Source organism: Hydra vulgaris, chromosome 04 (genome assembly GCF_038396675.1).
Source record: "Hydra vulgaris chromosome 04, alternate assembly HydraT2T_AEP".
Classification (NCBI taxonomy): Eukaryota; Metazoa; Cnidaria; class Hydrozoa; order Anthoathecata; family Hydridae; genus Hydra; species Hydra vulgaris.
Genome location: NC_088923.1, coordinates 47109976 through 47132500, shown reverse-complemented (window position 1 = coordinate 47132500; position 22525 = coordinate 47109976). Strand labels below are relative to the sequence as shown.

General features: G+C 29.3%; 1 long non-coding RNA gene across 1 annotated transcript in view; it reads left to right on the top strand.

The window, feature by feature from the left end:
* The window catches only part of LOC136079850 (uncharacterized), a 46413-nt gene extending 44215 nt beyond the window's left edge, over positions 1 to 2198 (top strand). The window contains exon 5 of the long non-coding RNA XR_010638271.1: positions 1485 to 2198. This is a non-coding gene — a long non-coding RNA (uncharacterized LOC136079850). The remainder of the gene's footprint in view (positions 1 to 1484) is intronic.
* Positions 2199 to 22525: the final 20327 nt, after the last annotated feature.

Below are 22525 nucleotides of genomic sequence, written 5' to 3'. Positions count from 1 at the left end.
ATTTATTTTAGACAGAAAAACTGTAAGTTAGCAAAGTTCATTTAATAGAGTTACTTTTGCATTGCGTTAAAAAGAGTTTCGTTTTTTTTTTCTCTTTGGAATCAAATTTAAAAAAAAACTTAAAACTTTTATATTATATGATTATAGATTCTGACGTAAATAATTTTGTATATATATATATATATATATATATATATATATATATACAAAATTATTTTTGCATATAAATATATATATATATACATTTATATATATATGTATATATATATATATATATTTATATATATATATATTTATATATATATATTTATATATATTTATATATATATATATATATTTATATATATATATATATATATATATACAGTAAACTCCCGGTTATTCGAACCTCCAAGGGGTATAAGAATTTATTTCGAATAACCCAAAACTCGAATAACTGAATATGCTCTTTAAAATGACCTACTTTAAGTTTCTTTTAAATTTTAATAAAAGTAGAAAGTAAAAAAGAAAAAGACCCTTGGAATTTGGTGCTGCTTCAGTTTTATCCTTGTAAAATAATGAATATTTTACAATTCATTGAAAATATAGTCCTTTTTTTTTTTTTTTTTTTGTTCCTTAAATGTGCTTTTTTATCTTCAAGGGGAGCAAAAATTGTTTCGAATAACCGAAATTTCGAACAACTCAGGTTCGAATAACTGCATTTCTTCATAACAGCATTTGCATGAGTTTGTTAAAGAAAATTCACAGGAAATGAAAATTCACAGGAAATTGCTTCGAATAAGCAGAAAATTTTAATAAGTGCCATTTCGAATAACTGGGGGTTTACTGTATAATAAATAAATATGTATATATATATATATACACATATTTATTTATTTATTTGTATAATAAATAAATAAATATGTATATATATATATATATATATATATATATATATATAATTTATATATATATATATATATATATAATTTATATATATATATATATATATATATATATATATATATATAATATATATATATATATATACATATAATTTATATATATATATATATATATAATTTATATACATATGTATATGTAATTTATTTATCTATATATTTTATAAATAATAATAATAATCCATTTATTTAACCATAAAATTTGAAAATTTACAATAATATTTGTAAACTCACATAAATAAGGTTAGGTGTCACTCATATAGTTAAAAACTAGTCAATGGAGTGATACCTGAACCTATAATTATAAAATATATATATAAATAAGTTATATATATATTTATATATATATATATATACATATATATATATATATATATATATATATATATATATATATATATATATATATATATATATATATATATATATATATATATATATATATATTTGTATATATATATATATTTACATTTATTTTTACTTTTTAAATTTAATAATAATTATACTAATTTAATAACATTTTCTTTTTACATTTGCTTTCAGACTACTAATGGTACAAGTTTTGTTTTTTCTCAATGATATCCTGGCCTATCGATACGATATCCTGTTAATTGTATTTTTATATATTGCATAAATATATATTCAAACACTCACACACATAAATTTTAAAGAAAATAGTTATATTTTTATATATATATATATCTATAAATTTTATATTTTAAGCTTTTTTATATTTATCATTGTATATTAATGTTTGTATTAAAAATTGATTTTGGAAATATTGCGAGGGCAGAGTTCAAATTACAATTTAGTTTTATTTGCCAATTCAATATATATTATAGCCACGTTTAATTACGTTTAATAATATTGTGCGATATTTTATACAGCGCATTTAAGCGTTGATTCAACGTTATATTTCAACCTTTACTCGACGTCTTTGAGTGACGTTAAATCGATGTTTTACTAACAACGTTACAAATCCTTGCAAAATAGACTGCTTTAACAGCGTTTATGCAACGCTTTTTAAGTAACGTTTTTTCAACGTTAAGTTGCGACGTTTATACAACGCTTTTTATATAACGCTTTTTCAACGTTTAGTTGCGACGCTTTTGTAACGTCATTTAGTAACGTTTTTTCAACGTTACGCAATGACGTTTAATCAACGTCTATTAAACAACGTTACATATCTTTGCAAAATCGATTACTTTGTCAACGTTTCCGCAACATCTTTTGCGACCGGTTTTCAACGTTGATTCAACGTTGTCATGTTTGCTGGGTATGTCGTTTCGTTTTTATAAGTTTTTTTTTCAAGTACTTATCATATAACTTTTGTTTTCTTTTTGAAGACTTTAGTAACCCGTTAGACATCCATGGAGTTAAAACAGTTTTGGTTTTTACAACATTTTTTTTACTCATGTTACCCTAATCTACCCTACCGTAAAACCGCCAAAGTTCGATCACTTAAGTGTGAACATTCATACTTTAAGCATAAACAAACATTTTTTAATTTTGTTTTCTGAATTATACAGGCAACTATTTTGTTAATTTATATTTTAAAAATAAATACTAGCATTCGATATTTTGTTTCAAATAAGAACAGTTAGTTTGACTGAACTTTCACATCACATTAGTTCGGTTACCATCACATTAGTTCTGTTACCATATACATTAGTTCGGTTACCATCACATTAGTTCGGTTACCATATACATTCTAACCAAAACATCATAATATTACAAATTTAAATTACACATTGCAATAACATATAGAAATATTACAAATTCAACATCAAAAATTACGAAAACTAGTTTTTTTAATGTTACTTTATAATAACATTATAAAATTACGAAATAAAATAAATAATGTTCAACAGTTAATTGTTTTAACTAATTTCTTTTTTAATTGACAACTTTGCTAAAAGAAATTTGTTAAACAGCAAAAATTATTTTTAACAACCAAAATAATTTAGATGGTTCATAAATATACTAGTGCTAAACTTTAGCTTTTAGTAAATTACTTTCAGAGTTCGCTTTTTTAAAGTTTTAACACTATACACGATTTTTAAAATTTTTATAAGCATACAAATTATTTCAGCGGGGTGCATCTATGCACTACGTATGTTTGGCAGCATCTGGAATTTGCTGTTTCAGTATGGTGTCCTTACTTCAAGCAAACTAAAAAAATTTAGCACAAACCAAAAAAAGGTATCTTGTGATTTAATAGAATTACCTTATAATAAGAGGTGTTGGCGTCTCAATTTTACTACTTTGGACACTCGCAGGAGACGTGGCGACTTGATCCAACAGTTCAAACTAGAAAACGGTTTGAAATCATTAATTGTAATAATAATCCACCGATTCGCAAATCATTATCAAATGTCCTAATACGTGACTTCACATATAATAATGTTCGTCAGAACTTCTACACAAATCGTATTGTCAATGATAAGAATAGCTTGCCGATAGCGTGCAAAGTGGCTCCGCCAGTTAATGCATTTGAGAATAGAATTGACTAGTATATTTTTTCTACAACTGCAAATAGTACACCTTTTACTGAAGATGAGCTGCACGTTTATTATTTAGTTCGTGCTTTAGGAGCTTCAAATATTGAATTTTGATGTATTATTTTTTACAAACTTAAACTTAAATTAGTGAAAGTAATCTTTTTTTCCTCATTTTTCTCAGTTTTAATATCAACTTATTTGCTATGGAATAACATATGATTTTTTTACCTCAAGTTTATATTTTACAAACCACTGTAAGATTTTGTATAATTTATTGGTTTCGTTTTTGTTTAACTATTTGTCATATCAAGGAGGTAGAATAGCTTAGCTCTATGTCTATGATAACTCCTTAGTCATATAATCTAAAAAGACTTATTGTTGTTTTAATTAATTAGTGACGCGTTGTTGCATAGTCCATAAATTTTACGGATTTTGAAGAACAAGAGTACTTAATATTTAAATATAAAAAGAATAAAAAAAACTTCAAATTTTTTCAAATTTTTGTTTTAATATGACAACTCTTAATACTAATAGTGCTAAATTTGATAATTTTATTTAATACTTTTTTAATTTAATACTTTGCTTATTTTAGATTTCAATAGTATGCATAACATTAAAACACTAAATTTGCAAACAAATTATTTCAGCACAAAGCACAAAGCGACAACAAATATTATTGGAGAAAAAAAAGTTTATAAAAATTGAAATACGCATGCATATTTATTCTTAAATGACTGAAGTTACATAGTGACTGAACTTAGGCGATTTTACAGTAATAAATAAAAATTCAATGTTCAATAAAAAAATTATCGGTTTACTCTTTTTTTTTTTTACCGGTAAACTAAATAAATCCAGAAAAGAAGAAAAAACGTCTTTTTTTTAACTTTTATATTTTTTTAAATATGCACAAAATTGTATAAATGATGTTTCTTTTTTTGGTAAGAATGCGACGCTTGTGAAAATCATCAAATTATAATTATAATTTACCAAACTGCGCGTGTGCGGTTATTTAGGTAAATAAATAAATATCTATATTAAGAAAACTCTAATTGTTATGAAACTATAGCAAACTAGAAAGCTTTTTATGAGTAAATATCGTTTTCTGTTTCCTCGATGTTGAAACCTGATTTAGAAAATAATTATATACAATAATATATTTTTTATGTATTTTATTCATATTGTAAAACTTATATTGAATAAATAAAAAGAACAAAAATTAATATATATATATATATAAATATTTTTTAAATCATTTTCTAAATCAAAATATTAATTTTAATATTGATGCTGAATAGAGAAAAAAGTTCAACACGGCTTTATAATTTCACACAGCTTTTTAAATTGTCTGTGTCAAATTTGTTCGGAATAAATATGGTACAGAATTCATACAACAAAATATACATCATAATATATTTAAGATATTGGTAATATATTTGTAAACAAATTACTAAATATTTATTTGATGTTTAAGCTACAATAGGCAATCTGGAGTTAGAACAAAGTAAAAATTGTGTCACTTTTTACAAAAAAGAGTAGTCCCAGAAAGCACACAACGTTGAAATAACGTTGAAATGACGTTGATCAACGTCAATCAACGTTATTCAACGTTATTTCAACGTTGTGTGCTTGCTGTGGTGTCTTTGTATTAAAATAATTTTTAGTAATAATAATAATTGAAGCTGTGTTCTTGAGAGTCTCAAGAAAGAATCTAACATCAGTAGATGTTAGATATTAACAGCGTTATTTTCGCTTAATTTATTAAGTTTGTTTTTAAAATTAATCACTGAAATGGAATTGACAACATCACCTTTCAAACGATTCCAATTTTCAACTATATGGTTCGAGAAGAAGTAATGCCTCGGCAAGAAGTTTGGAACATACTGCCTTCTCAAACTTTGATTGTGCCCTCTGGTTAGCCTAACCAATATTTCTGGTTCAGGATGCCAATTGATAGTATCATGTTTGTTTAGGACTTTATACATTTGGATAAGATCACCGTGTTCTGTTCTATTCAATAGATTTTGTAAGTCCATTTTTTTTAACCTTTGCTCGTAACCGTCTCCCTTTTTTTTGTAGTCAATTTTTGTAGCTTTTGTTGAACCCTTTTCGATTAAGTCCATGTCCCTGGATTCCATACTTGAAAAGCATATTCCAAGTGTGGCCGAACGAGTGACGTATATAACAATTTCGTTGATGTTTCATCTGGATAAAGAATTGCGTGTCTTAACATACCCAATGTTTGTTTTGCCTTACATACCATTTTTTCAATATGGTTTTACCATTTTAAGTTGTCCGAAACATAAACACCTAGGTCTCTTTCCAATTTTGTTACATGTTGAACTGTATCTGGTTCCGTAGCGATTCATGTTTTTTTGGTATTATTAATTTATTTTTAATTAAATGATTCATTATTGTGTCCTTTCAATATTTTCCATTGGTTTACAAACAACAGAGGTCAATGAAATTGGACGGTAGTGACCTTCATGTAGCCTATCCCCGCTTTTAAAAATTGGTGGTTTAATTAGATATTGCCCAGTTATCATAATTAATTGTTATCCAACTAGGAACTTACTAAAATCTTCCAGCTTTTTATAAGTTTTTTTTCAAAAAATGTTTTTTATGAACAGAACCAACCTATTACTAAACAAGAAAGCAATGGCGTTTTTGTAGGCGGGAGCATTATTGCATCAACGTTTTGTAACTTGGTTTCAAACAACTTTTGGACAATTAGTACCAACGTATTTGAAAGTAATTTAGAATAACACTTTTTTTTTATATTTGACAAATAAGATTCAATGGACGCAAAAAATGAAATTGAGAAAATTGCAAAAAAAAATTTATTTAAAATTGAAAATTATTATTAAAAACTATTATTGTTCACATGAGTCAGCGGTTTGAAAAACTCAGTAGCTCAGTTGATACAAGAGTCGCAAGTAAATAAACTTTTTTTCTAATTTCTTCATCAGCGGTTCTCTGTGACAAGATTTGATAGTTTTCTTTGATTATCCCCGTTCATTATTTTTGTTCTTTATTTTTCAACGATATCATCATTTGTAATTTTTCTTTTGTATACATTTTGCATTTGTATCTTAAATTTTGTGATAAAAAACAAAACAAAACAAAACAGAAAAAAGGTTCAAATAGATTTGATTGTCTAAAACTTTCATATTATACCTACTATCGAGGTATGGAAGAAACGATTACTTTACCTTGATCGTGATTTTCGTGAAGTTTTATTCTTGATGATTAAAATAATTTACTAGAGAGACTGTAATATTAAAATCCGCTTTTAGCCTCGTTCTCTCTTCGTCTCATTTATGATACCTTTTTGATATTTTATATATATTGATCATTTTCATCGCTTATAAAAAGCTTATTTTAACGTAGTTTTCTAAGACCTTAGGTTATCCGTATAACATTAAAAAAGTTTCAATTTCAATAATATTTTTATGGTTATGGTTAAACGAGTTTAGTAGAAGTATAATAGTTTTAACCATATGTGTTTATTTAATAAAGAATAGTACGAGTATTATACGTACGGTAACGAGGGGCAAAATGAGATACTTAAGCACTAATTTATCTAATACAGACCATCTTATAACTTTTGAAAAAAGAGCTTAATATTTTTCAAATCTTTTACGATCCTACTATAACCTTACAAAATATGAGTTGCAAAGCTGCAGTGGCTTGGTCACGAGAGATCATTTATTGACAACATCTATCCTGTCTCTTTTTGCCGCGCTGTGCGGGGAAAAATAAGACAAATTTTTTTTTAAGATATTCAAATAAATAATGATAAACAGAACAGATTTTTAAGAGGTTTTACAAGATAAACATTATATAAGGTAATACAGCTAATAATATATAATCAAACAAATATAAACTGTCACTAGTCAATCATATAACCAAACACACTGTCACTAGTCACATAAATTACATATTACTTCACCAGTAGTTTGAAATGAACAACAATCCGAATGAGTCCAAGTTGTAAATTTTAAACATTGACTCCACTTTTCTTCTTTTGCAGCCTTACTCTGTTACAAGCATAATATTCCCAGTCTGAATGTTATGTTTGTAACTTAATCTGTTACAAACATAACATTCCCAGTCTTCAACACTTAAACTCTAACCCTTTCTTTACCCTTTTCTAATGCACATTTATTTTCTATTTTATGTTCTTTTAATTTTTCAGAGGATTTAAATAGAGATTTTCAAAATCTAACAAATTATTGCTTTTTGTATGTGTTTTATGCCCATCTAAAATTCAAAAAATTTTATTTTCGATAGGAGCTCTAGAGTGCTTTGTAAAATGTTTTATAGACTCTATAAACAGATCAGTTGTAATCCAGCCATTTTAAGAGCATTCTCCAATTGTTTCAGTTGGAGCATGATCTATAAGCTCTAATTTCATTCTCTTTCTCTTAAAAATCATCATTGGTGAAATAATTTGTACAGTCATGTTTATAGCACAAACAACAGTTGTTGTTACACCGCGTCCACCACTAGTTACAGAGGTAACTAGGTACAGAGGTTTTTTCTTTTTTTGTTATAACTTTAATAAGTTTATGTACAGTCGTAATGCCTGATTCATTACAGTTTAAAACTTGATGAGATTTAAACCTGTACTTATTCATAACAGTTTATATACTACTGAAATAAATGTTCACAGAATTGCTGTTTAAACCATAAACGCAATTTAAGACAACCCTTGCTGTCTAATGGAAAGGTCTGGATGTCTCTTTAAAAATCCACTATAATAAAATGAAACCATTTCTTATATGTAGTTAACTAATTGACTTTCAGTGTCATCTGGCAATACTTTTTTAAATGAACCAAGTGATCTTTTACGTATATTAATAGAGTATAAGTTCTTTAATTTTCTTTGAATCCTTCTGTGTAAAGCATCTTTATTTACATTAAATGTCAAAGCTGCTTTTCTCATTGACATTTCTTTTAACTTTTCGGAGTCAATTGCCAATAAAATGCTTTACTCAGAAAAATTGCCACGAATAGTTTTTCTTTTATAGTTTTTAGCCGTATCTAACTTTATATATATATATATATACACACACATGCACACACACATACAAACACTCATACTATATATATATATATATATATATATATATATATATATATATATATATATATATATATATATATATATATATAACAACAAGATATGACATTGAAATATTGAATTACTAATTCCTACAGCAATGAGATAAGTAAAACTTAACAGTTTTACTTCACAGAAAACTTCACTGATACAGTAAAACTTCAAGAACAGATAATTCAAAATGCAATACCAAAAAACCAATTATTCTTTCTTCAGAGGTGCGTTTCCAATCATATAATTCAACCGTCATTGAAAGTGAGATCACCAATTAAATCGAAAAAATCAGTAAATATTACTAAAGAACATCAATTAAATTTATTGATACACGCCCGAAATGAAGCAAAATATAGATTTTTTACAAGTAAGAATGGTATAAAAAATATTTGTTATAAATTAAAGAAAATTTTGACACCAAATTATTATACAATTATTGAAAATGTTACTGAAAAATCGAAAAAACATCAATACGAAATAAAAAAAAAACATTTAAAAGAAAAATTTAAAAAGCTTTATAAAATGACCTACTATAAACAAAAACAAACAAATGGATTGAGTAAAAAGATAGTTAAATCTGTAATATTAAATTTAACGCAAACTCAGTTGGACACCCACACAACAAATCTCCTGAATCTTGGACCAATTTTTGTACCTTCGTTTAAAAAGTTACCTTATAAGGAATTTTTAACACCGATTTCATCTTTTGCTTTAGGTTTAGAAACAGAAAATGAAAAATCTTATGCCGAAAAAATTTGATAAAACGTGAGTAAAGTTTAAAACTTAGATTACCCAATATTTTAACAAAAGAACAAAGATTATCTTTAAATAATATGAAAAAAACACGAATGATTTAGCAGTTTATCTATTTAATAAAAGAACAGGATTTGCACTAATAAATGAAGTGGGCGCATTTTATAAATTAGAAGAGAAAATCAAACATTCACTAACTATAAACTAATGACCCTACTCAAATCTTTATGACTAAATTCCAGAGACTATTATGCAAATTCCAGAGACTAATATGCAAATTCCAGAGACTATTATGCAAATTACGAAAACAATAAAAGTTAGATAACATAACTTATTTTCAAGTATACCCATATGACTGCTTCCCCTCGCGTTTATATGGAATCATAAAAGTTCTCAAACCAGAAAAGAATTACTCAATGCAGCCACTCGTTTCTACCATAGGTACCCCACCATCTAATATAATTGATCCTAGTGAAATTCAAGTCTTTTTTAATGTGGTGGCGCCATTCCAATTGACAGAGCACTTCCTGTGATTATCGATATTTTAAAAAACGACATTGATAACGTTAAAAAAATAATCAAATTAATTCGTTGTAATATAAATGAAATGATTGAACTCTGCCTTAACCAATGTTATCTTTTATACAAAAACGAAATAAGATCTATACCGAACTTGGGGTCTATATGACTGTCCTTAATTGTCGTAGTTGCCAAGACGGTTTTGTAGCATTTGAAAACAAAAGCTCTTAATATTGCTGAGATTGGTTATTTTTCGCCAAAGACTTACATTAGTTATGTAAATGACAGTCATGCAAGATTCGACTCAATACAAAATCATGATGAGTTTCTTGAGTTATTAAATAAACAAGATTCAGCAATAAAGTATGCTTTAGAAAAAGAAGTCAATAAAAAAGAAATAAACTTCTTGGATATAACTGTAACCAACACTAATAACTCATACTATGACTTCAAAATATTCAAAGTCGGCTATCACTAATATACAAATAAGACCAACATCAAACCTTAATCCAAAGATATGGTTATGGATATTTATAAAGGTTTTGTATCTCGTGCCATTAAACTTTGTTCCACTAAGTATCTTAATACTGTAATTACAGAAACATATATTACATATACAGAAGTACAATTTTTTAGTAAATCAATTTGAAGAAAATGGACACGATAGATTTAAGCTTGAAACAACTGTTGAGAATTATACTCAAAAAAGAGACAACCTTTCCAAAAGAAATCATAATAAAACAGAAACAAATAAATATATAGTTAAGCTTCCATAGTTCCCAAGAATAGGTCCAAAACATAAAAAAAGTCACAACTTTTGTGGCACTTTATACATTGGCGAAAGAAAAAAGAAAATTTTAACGAGATGTATTGAACATTTAGCTGGAAACCTCTATTTAAATATATTATCTAAAAAAACATAATTAAATAATATTTTCTAATTTTACATTTACATATATATATATATATATATATATATATTTTTTTTTTTTTTTTTTTTCTATTCATCTCTTCACATCTATTTAATGCATGATAAAATCTATCGGTTATATCTGTTAGCAAATTATCTGTTTAACGAGAAGATCCAAATCCAAATTGATGATCAGAAAGTCAGTTATTAGATTCTAGATGAGAGATTAAATATTTGTCAGTTAAAGACTCAATAACCTTGCTTATGATAGGAAGGAGACTATTGGGACGGTAGTTATACAAGCCAGATTGCTGTCCAGAATATTTGAAAATAGGAATAACAGATCCTGCTTTCCAGCAGGCTGGAAAACAAGACTCTGATAAGCACATGCTAAATAGTTTTAAAAGTATAGACGACAACTCCGTTGAACACTTCTGCAAGACTATAACAGGTAAGTTGTCCGAACCACAAGCTGCAGAAAATTCTAAGCAGTAACTTTTGCTGAAGTGATACAAATACCAAACAATGGATCAACTTGTTTTTCAGTTGTACTAGGTAGAACGCAACTAGTGGAATCATGAGATAATGTTGATGAAAGGTTCTTAATTAAGCTTTGTCATTCGGTGGGGTGATAAAATCTAAACCATACAAGAGAGGTGAAATAACAGATTTGCTCTTTTTATAGATACTGTTAAAGATTCTCCAGAAGTTACGAAAGTTGAATTTTTGAGATGAAATACAAGATTTCGTTACATGAGAATAGCTGGTTTTGGTGTTAGACAAAACCTTTTTACAATGGTTTGTAGCTAGAGTAAGCAGAAGTCTGTTTTCTGGAAAATTGTTTTGTTGATAGACATGAAAGAAATGGTTTCGATTGGAAGTTGCAGAAGCACAATGTGAGAAAAATCATGGATTAAGGCTTGACTTAAAGTTGTTAAAAGGGAATGAAAGATTTCATGCCAGACTAAATTCAAGAAGTTACCTAAGAAGCACATTTGTCAGCTGGAAGACGTAAGATTTTTACCCAAGGGCCAACACAAAGAAAATTACGGAAAGACTCCCAGTCAGCTTTAAGGTAGTTGTAAGAGGTAAAATGAAAGGGGGATTCTGATAATAAAGAAGAATGAAATAACAGTTTTCACAGTGATCAAATGCGCCTAAGAGTGAATGTGGAGAGACTGAGCACTGACAAAAAATTACATTAGTTGAGTAAAAAAGGTAGAGAATTCGAATTGTCAAGCGAGTTTGGAAAGTTGAATATTTGAGTTAGAGATTGAGAAAGGTAAACCTTATGGGTCTTAACGCCAGCAGAGTCACTGACACTAGAACCAAGCCACTCAGTATGATGAGCATTAAAGTCACCAACAACAACGATATTGGCTGAAGGATAAAGAGAGAGGGCTTGGTCAATGTGATCAGAAATAACATCAAAAAAAGTGCAGTCTTGAGATTAAGGAGAGCGATCTAGAAGAAAGAGAAAAGCGATACAGAGAAATGATGCTAAACGCAAGCTAATAAAAAAATAGTCTGTGGATTCAAACCTAGTTTCGCTACAGAGTGAATTCTTACGAATGTTAATGGTCAGGCTAAACATGTGACTATTAGAGTCTTCATGAATTAAAGGAAGATAATCATCATTGCTAAGATTACAAGTTAAAGCAATCAACTCAAATTATTCTCAAAAAGTGCAAGTAGATCTGGTGAACTTTTCAAGAGAAAAGGCTAAACAAAAGAAAATTTACTTCGAAGACCACGAATATTAGTGAATGATTATTTTAGAGAACTTGGTGGTAGCGAAGGTTTTTCATGTTTTATAGTTTCTAATACTTTAGTCATTTTTAAATTTGTTAAAGAACTTGACTCAAGGCATAGATAGTACTTTATTTAATAGCCTTAACAATTGGCTTATTACTATTAATAAACCCTTAGCCTTAAAAAAAGGCTCCAAATGTGGCTTCGACATTGCATATTAAAAGTACGAACATGGGCACCATCCATACGCAACATGGCACTGTTGGTACTTTGATATTTTACAGCTATTGATTGAATCAGCCTCTCTGCGAGCTGCCACAGAGTTAGGGAAACCTGACTACCAGCCGGCCTCAGAACCATAAAACTGAGTTTTAGAGTTCTACCCTCATTAGGAGATAATAGAATAAGCTGCCTAGTCATAAAAACAGAGACTCAAGGAAAAACTATGCATTGAGTCAAGAAGATCCAGCACTCAACAGTTATCTCCAAAACAGAGCTTATTTCCAAAACAGAACACAGATTGTTTCCATTAATGGCACTAAATCTGATTTACAGAATTGCTCAAATGGTGTCTCACAAGGTTCAGTGTTAGGACCACTTCTTTTTCTTCTTTTTATTAATGACTTAAATACTTCTTTTAAATTTGCAACTGCTTACCATTTTGCTGATAATACTAACATGCTATTGGTTGACAAACCACTTAAAAAAACCAATAAATATATTAATCATGATTTTGGAAATCTTGTTCAGTGGCTTCGCTCTATTAAACTTACTCTCAATTCTAACAAAACAGAGCTGATCATCTTTAAATTTAATCTGGCACCAATTAATAAGCACTTAAATTTCAGACTAAGCGGACAAATATCTATTAAATATCTTGGGATTAAAATTGATTCTAATCTTTCTTTTCAAAGCCATCTGAATGACTAAGCAATTAAACTCAGCAGATCTAATGGAATGCTAGCCAAAGTCCGCCATTATGTAAATCTAGAAACTCTGCTAAACATATATCATGCTATTTTTGGGTCCCATCTAAGATATGCATGTCAAGTATGGGGACAATCACATAGGCAAATCATTTTTAGGTTGTCCCATCTCCAAAATAAAGCTTTAAAAATAATATATTTTCAGTACAATAACTTTAAATCTAATGTGCTACACCTAATTTCCAATATATTAAAATTAAGCGACCTAGTGATAATCCTTAACTGCCAATTTGTCTGGAATTATCATTACAAAAACTTTTCCCTATCATTCAACAATTTCTTTACAAGTACAAATAGTCACTATTCTCTTCGCTCCATCAGTAGCTTAAACTTAGTTATTCTAAAACACCACTCTGCTAAATATGGAAATAAATCCATTAAATATCAATGTATTAGCTCATGGAACAATCTACCTCCTTCTTTATTTTTCCTCTTTATTCTTTATTTATCTATCTATTAATTTATCTCTTTTCATTCAACCATTTTCTACTTCGTACTAAATGTTTGTTGTCGCTGTCATTATTCACTAAATTTTTGCTGCTGATGTTATTGTCTTTATTTATGAAACTCTTCTTTTATTATAATTGTTATCATTTTGTTACTATTATTATTATTATTATTATTATAAAACTGTTTAGCAACATACCTGGTCAGGTGCTCAAATATGTTTTATGGCCTAACAACAAAAAATGTTCGTGGTCTTGCCCTTGAAATGGCTACAGTGAATAACATAAAATGCCCTGCGTCATGGATCACCAACTCAATGGCCGGAAGAGAGTGGCTTTTTGGATTTATGAGACGCCATTCAGAACTTTCACTCAGACAGCCAGAAGCCACATCACTGGCACGGGCTACAGCGTTCAACAAATTCAATGTCAACACATTTTTCACTTTGTTGGAAGAATCTTTCAAAAAACTAAATATTAGCGGTGAGTAAATCTTCAATTTAGATGAAATTGGTGTGATGACTGTGCAAAAAGTTCCTAAAGTATTTGCACCTCGTGGAAGTAAGCAAATAGGTCAAATTACCTCCAGAAAAAGTGGCGAGCTTGTGACAGTGTGCTGCATTGTTTCAGACATCGGCAACACTTTACCACCTGTTTTTATTTTTCCAAGAAAGCAATTTAAAAACTTCAAGTTAAATGGATCACCAGAAGGCTCTCTTGGACTTGCCCATTCTTCTGGTTGTATGACAGTTTTCTTCAAATTATACGCTATTTTATAAAATATGTTAGGCCAACTGAAAACTACCCTGTGATATTAATATTAGACAACCATGAAAGTCATCTTTCATATGCTGCAGTAGAATTAGCTATAAGTAATAAGATTCATATTATTACCCTACCACCTCATACAAGCCATAAGTTACAGCCACTAGACCGTGCTGTATTTGGACCAATGAAAGCCGCCTTCAATAATCTTGCTAACTCTTGGTAAATAAAACATGCTGGGCAAACCCTGTCCATTTGTTAGCTGGCGGAGCTTCGAGGCACAGCTTTTCTCAAAGCTTCTGCAAAACAAAATATATTTTCTGGTTTTAAAACTAGTGGTGTGTGCCCTCTAGATAAAGACATATTTTCTGATAAAGAATTTCTGCCTTCGGACGTTACAGACAGGCCTATGGTTGCAAACTCAGAATTATCAGACATTGACATTGCAAGAGCAAGGGCACATTGTAGGTCATTATCACCAAACACTGACACTCTTTTTGTTCCTGATACAACTCCACAAGCGGACACGTCAATTAATTTGTTAGTCCCGACAGTATCTTGCGACGCAGCTTCACAATGGGACACATCAATTAATGTGTTGGTCCATACAGTATCTTTGGATGCAGCTTCACCAAAAATGTTTGCTTCGCCTGAAATATTTGTAGGCTATCCTAAAGCTGCTCCTCGCAAGCAAACTAACAGAGGGAAAAAACGTGGAAAATGTATGATCGCGACATCATCACCAATGATGGAGGAAATAAAATTAAAGCAGTGCATTAAATCTGGGGATAAATCTAATGTAAAAAAAAATCTATTTGATACTGACATGACTGATGATATGACAGATAGTATTAGTGACAGTAGCGACAGTAGTGATGAAAGTATTGATGTCAGAATGGTTGGTGTCGAAAGTGTGAATGTTAACGACTATGTTTTGTGTGAGTTTGAGGTAGGAAAGAAAACAAAATATTTAGTTGGTAAGGTTATGAAAGAAGAAGATGAGGATGGTGATATTGAATTTTCTTTTTTGCGAAAGAGTGGGAAAATAGTTGACAAGTTTTTTTGGCCGACAGTAGAAGATATTGGGACAGTCAGAATAGGACAAATTAAAACAATTTTGCCACCACCAGTAAATTGCACAGGTACAAAAAGAACAGAAAGATATATCTCATTTGACGTATCTTTAAAAAAATTTTTTTTATTAATTTCTTTAAAGCTTCTTGTGTCTTCCACAGGTGGTCCATTTCTCCCTCAACTTGGTCTATTTCTCCCCACAGGTGGTCCATTTTTCTCCATATTGGGGTGGTGTTTTTTCTTTTTTTTTTTCTTATGTATAATAATTTTTATTTTTCTTATAGACTATATTTTGAAAAAAATGGTTACTCTTTTGAGAAATATAACAAACATCTCTGAGTTGTTGCTATTTATGTTTTTATGTAACTTTTAGTAAAAAAGTAAAAATGGTGCACCATTTCTCCCCACTCTCGCCTATTATTTATTTCGCAATTGCTTCATATGCTGATTGCAAATCTTCCTTAAGGTAATAAAATTCACCCAGTCCATAAACCATGTGTCTTCTTTTTGCGTTATATTTTGACATATTATTCGTAATTATAGAAAAATATTGCATGCAAAATTTCAGCAAAAAATGTTAAGAGACACTGCAATTTTAATATTGACCTGGTTTCCCAAAATGACCCGGTTTTCATAACATTATGAAAAAACATTTTTCTTAAAAAAATAAGAAATAAAAATGGCAAAAATATGAAAATAAACATATGTAATGTTTTTTTTTTTGCTGTTAATAATTTCAGCTGCCTGCTTATAATCTTACTAGGCTCAAAAAATCTAACTGGAAAAACAACTGAAACATGTAGAACTTTAATTTCAAAGATATATCACTTTTTCAAGAAATTCCCAGTACTACATCACTTCGCCCAAAACCTGTTATCTCCAAGATGTATAAATTGATAAAAACTACGAGTACCAGGTAGAGTTATTAAACCAGTGTACCTTTCTTTTTGCTCTTCGCGTTACAACTGTAAGTCCAATCCCTTTATGTAAATGAAGTTAACAACCTTGATTTTCTCAATACAAAATTCATATATTGCTTCTGATGTGAGAACTTGATTTCTGTATGGTCGTTTTAAACTTGCTTGCGCTGTTGTTAACCATTTTACAGTACCGCCAATCCCATCGCATGGTGACTTTCCGTGGGACGCGGCAAAAAAGTTCCATTCAACTTTAGGGGCTCTCTAGTTGGCATAGATTGTAAAAGCTTTTACAATTTTTGTACTGTCCTGCACAACAATCAGTAAATAAATGTAATTTAGACAGATAGGAAATTTTTGTTTTTAATATTGGCATGGTTAGTTGGAATATTTTGTACACTTCATGTGTAATTTTGTCTGATATAAAACAGTAAGAAATATGTTTAAGCACACCTTTATCATCTTTATAGTATATCACTAATGGATGCAAAGAACATAGTTGGGTGTTCCAATGATAGCTTTGTATTTCATCTTCGACTACAAAAACATAATTTTCAGGAAAGTCGACAATAATGATAATGTTTGATTGATCCATATTTTGTTTTAGTTGGTTAAGATACTGTGATTGAGAGTGAGAAATAAAAAAATGAGCTTATAGCTTTTCAATGCAAGATACTAATAGTTCAACAAGCGTTGGAACATTTGCTGTTACTCTCGAGTCCCGAATGCAAGAGAGGGTGGGAATAAACGGGTAGGTGGGAATTTTAGTCCACATCTAACAAACGGGGGAGGGGGGAGGGGAGTAGATTTTTTCTAAAATCTAATAAACGGAGGGGGGGGGGGGGATAAACTGATAGTAGGAGGATATAAAAATTAATCTTTATAAATATGTTTATATAAAATGATATTTACATATGAAGTCTCAAACACCAAAAAACTGTGCCTACACCTATGGTGGAAAGAATATTTGTGCTGCTATAAATATGAAAATATAAAAATTATCTTTTTATTCAAACAGACCATCAAAAACGTTCCTGATTGAATTATTTTCATCGCGGTGTTCCACTTCATTATCCAACTGTTCGTTGTCAACGGCTTCAAGGTTTTTGTTTTCAATATGGCTATTAATGGCACGGCGAGATGTTATGTAACTCCGTTTAAATCTTTTAAGATGTGAAATAAATTGGGTAGATCTTTCTGCATTACTTAAGAGTTTTCCTAATTCATCAATGAAAAGAGCATCTTTTCTTAAATCATTATTGCCTCGACATAAATCTCCTAATAAAATGCTGGATGAGCTAACGGTATTTAAATTAACTCGATTGTTTTCATCTTGATTTTCTATAGCACCTGTTTCCTTATATGTATCGTTTTCCTCTTCTGTCTGCTCCTCATCGTGTTGATTTATAAATAATTTTTCACCTTCACAATCAAATATTTCATCTCCCTCATCTAACGACTCTGTTTCACAAGTTATGTATCCTTGCTTTCGTTTGGAGGTGTAATTAGCCCCTGGAGATCTTTCAAGTTTCTTGGGCTTGGGGTTAGTATCAGGTTTTTTCAAAATGCTTGAAGCTTTTCTCCCACTACAGTGGTGTACACTTGTGGTCGCCCGATGGCAAATGCCACTCAAATCTTTCGAAGGGCTACTGGAAATAATGTTTTGATGCAATTGAATCGCCCGGCCGGGCGACTATTTAAACTGGTTCATTTTTTAACTTATTACTTAAATTTATGTTACTCATTATTCAAATTTGTTATTATGTTGTAACTGTATGATATAACCAGTTTAAATTTGATATTGTTGTAACTGTATGATTTAACCAGCTTAAATAGTCGCCCGGCCGGGCGACTTTTTAAACTGGTTCATTTTTTAACTTATTACTTAAATTTATGTTACTCATTATTAAAATTTATTTTTTTGCCGCAGTTTGCATTTCTACATTTAGTAACTTTTTTACCATTAAAAGTAAATTTGTTCTTTTGTTTTCAAAAGACTATTACTTTTTATCAACGATATATTAATTTTTATCAATGAAACAGCTTTTGATAATTACTTTTTAATCTAACGTTATAATAAAGCAATATTTTAAAGTCTTATTGTTGAAGTTTATTTTCCTTCTTTTCTATAACGAAGTTTATTTTCCTTCTTTTCTATTAACACGGTTTAAGATGGCGGGTTAAAGATGGCATTTTAGTTGAGCACGTGTCTTAAAATCTGTATATTCTATGATATATTTCGTTCCTTGTGAATTGTATTATAAAAAATATGGCTGCAACAGTATCAGAAATAAAAAAAATGCTGACTCAAATGTTCAATGAATACAAAAAAGAAATTGAAAAAATACTAAAACAACAAGAAAAAAACTTTGTTGACATTCTGAGTTCTAATTTGAAAATAATAAACGATCGATTGGGATTGATTGAAAACAAATCTGCTGATAATGTAAACAAAATAAACAAACTAGAAAAAGAATTAAATGAGTTAAAGGAAAGTCTAAACTTTCACGAACATTTAATTGAACAAAAAGTCAAAACGGTAAGTAACAACTTAGAGAAAGAAAGCCCAATAAAAAATATTAATGAGAAAAATAAAATTCTAGAAGATCGCTCAAGGCGAAATAATCTTAGAATTGAAGGGATTACGGAAAGTGTTAACGAAACCTGGGATGGGACCGAAGATAAAGTCTTAAAATTATTTTCTAAAACTTTGGAAGTGAATGAAGTATAGATCGAACGAGCCCATCGCATAGGGTATAGAAAAGACGGAAAAACAAGAACTATAATTCTAAAATTACAAAGATTTAAAGACAAAACAAAAATCCTGAAAGAAGCCCACCGACTCAAAGGACTAAACATTTATATAAACGAAGATTACTCTCGAGAGACTTCAACTATAAGAAAGAAGCTATTTTCAGAGGCGAAGCTAAGGAGAGAAAACGGAGAGAACGTCGCTGTATGGTACGACAAAATTATTAAATTCAAAAGTGATTTTACCAAGCCAAAATTCAAAGTAAGTAAAAATATTAATTTTCGTTTTCAAAAATATATTTTTATTTTTTATAATACAAATAGCTGACAAAACAAATAAATCAAAAACTTTTAAGTTTTTTTATAAAAATAATTCACTGCTTTTGAATAAAAGTAAAGATCCTGATATAAATCTTTTTAATGAAATTGAAATTGACTCCTGTTACTTTAATGTTGAGGAAGTATCTTGTTATTTTAACTAAACGCAACCATTATTTTCGACATTAACCCTAAACATTAGAAGTCTTAAAAAAAACTTTGAAAATCTTAAAGCTATGTTACGAAACATTAACCATGAATTCAAGGTAGTATGTCTTTTAGAAACTTGGTATCAAATTGAAGATTCCGTTAACTCGAATCTTCGATTACCAGGATACAAATCAATTCATCAAACCCGAGTTGGTGGCAGAGGAGGCGGAATATGTTTTTTAATTCACAATTCAATTTTTTTTCAAAAATCAGAAAACCTTAGTAATTGTAATGCGGAATGTGAGTCGTTAACTATAGAACTACTGATTCATAAAAAAAAAAGTGTTTATTTAACCGCAATGTATCGACCACCTAGCGGAAATATAACAACGTTTGAAAACTATTTAGAACAGTATTTAGTAAGCGTAAGAAATAAACAAATATACTTAATGGGGGATTTTAATATAAACCTTTTAAACCTAAAAAATGATAATAAAGTCGAACGCTTTCTAAATCTCCTCTATCAGCACAATATTTTACCATTAATTAATAAACCAACTCGCATAACTCGTCAAACTAAAACTCTCATAGACAATATTTTTACTAATAACTTCTCGAAATATCACACTCATAGCGGAATCATAAGAACTGATATAAGTGATCATTTCCCTATATTTTTCACATCAAATTCAATATACAAAGAAAAATCAATCAAGGAATCAAACAAATTAATAAGCGTTACAAAAAGAAAGATAGATAAAAATACCATTGAAACCTTTCGTAACTATCTATCACTGGTAGATTGGGATCAACTCATTAAATACAAAGACGCAAATAACGCTTAAGAATATTTTAACTTTGAGTTCAGTGATGCGTATGAAAAAGCGTTTCCAAAGCAAGAAAAAATAATTAAACTTAAAAGCTTACAAAGTCCATGGATTTCCAAAGGTCTTATTAAATCTTCCAAAAAAAAACAAAGACTCTATGAAAAATACTTAAAAAAAAAAAACTTACAAAAATGAAAACAAATACAAAAATTATAAAAACCTTATGGAAAAAATAAAAATACAAGCAAAAAAATTATTATTCTAATTTATTGCAAAACAATATCGGAAATAACAAAAAAACATGGGATGTTATAAAAGAAATAATAGGAAAAAAAAAGATTGACTCTGGTAATACACTGCCTAAACGTTTAAATACTAATGATAAAAACATATTTATCAGTGACAAAAAAGAAATTGCTTAAAGCTTTAACAATTATTTTATAAACATTGGAAAGAGGTTAGCAAATAAAATAACTCAAAGTAAAAAACTATTTAAATCACACTTTAAAAAAAATAGACTTTACAATGGATGAGTATGACTTATCTCCTGATGAGCATTGGAATGTTTTCGAAGCCATACAGTCCAGAAAATGTTCTGGTCTTGATGACATAGACTCTAGAGTTGTTAAAAACGTTTATGACGTTATTGAGTATCCCCTAATGTATATCTTTAATCTCTCATTAAAAAATGGAGTTTTTCCTGACCGCCTAAAATTAGCACGCGTAGTTCCAGTATTAAAAAGCGGAGATGACTCGACTTTATCTAACTACAGACCCATCTCCATACTCCCATGCTTCTCAAAAATATTGGAGCGCATAATGTATAATAGACTCTTTACATACCTTCGAAATCATAACATCCTCTACAATAACCAATACGGATTTAAAAAAGGCCACTCAACTGAACATGCTGTAATAAAATTAGTTAACGAAATTTTAAGTGGCTTCGACAAAAACAAACACACCCTTGGAGTATTTATCGACCTTTCATAGGCTTTCGATACAGTGGACCACGAGATCCTTCTATACAAACTTTATAGTTATGGTATAAAAAATAAAAATTTAAAATGGTTCAGCTGCTATCTAAAAAACCGTAAACAAGCCTTATTTTACAATAAAACATACACTTCCCTTGAAATCATCACATGTGGTGTTCCCCAGGGGTCTATTCTAGGACCTCTGCTTTTCCTAATCTATATAAATGACATATTTTTATCTTCTTTTCGCAGATGACACTCAAGCTTTCTATACCCACTCTAACACTACTACACTTTTTAATACAGTAAATCAGGAACTTGATGAGTTGAGCGATTGGTTTAAAGCAAACAAACTTTATGTCAACAATGAGAAAAGTAATTATATCTTTTTCACAAAACCATACAATTCAGACAAACTACCATTAAGTCCTCCAGATATTCTATTAGACAAAGTTAAACTAAATCGAGCGTTCTCAGTTAAATTTCTTGGGGTATTCTTAGATGAACATATTAGCTGGAAAGACCACATTAATATATTAAAAAACAAAATATCTAAAAACATTGGAATTATGCATAAAACCAGATATATTTTAAATAATGCATGCCTTAAAAGTTTTTATTTTGCATATATACATAGCTATATTAACTACTGCAATATTGCCTGGGTTAGTACCTACCAATCAAAACTAGATTTAATATATAAAAAACAGAAACAAGCATGCCGTATATTAACAAACGCAAATAGAAATGCCAGTTCTAAACATTTAGTGAAGGAACTGAGAGTTCTTAATATCTACGAACAAAATATCTATTGCATTCTTC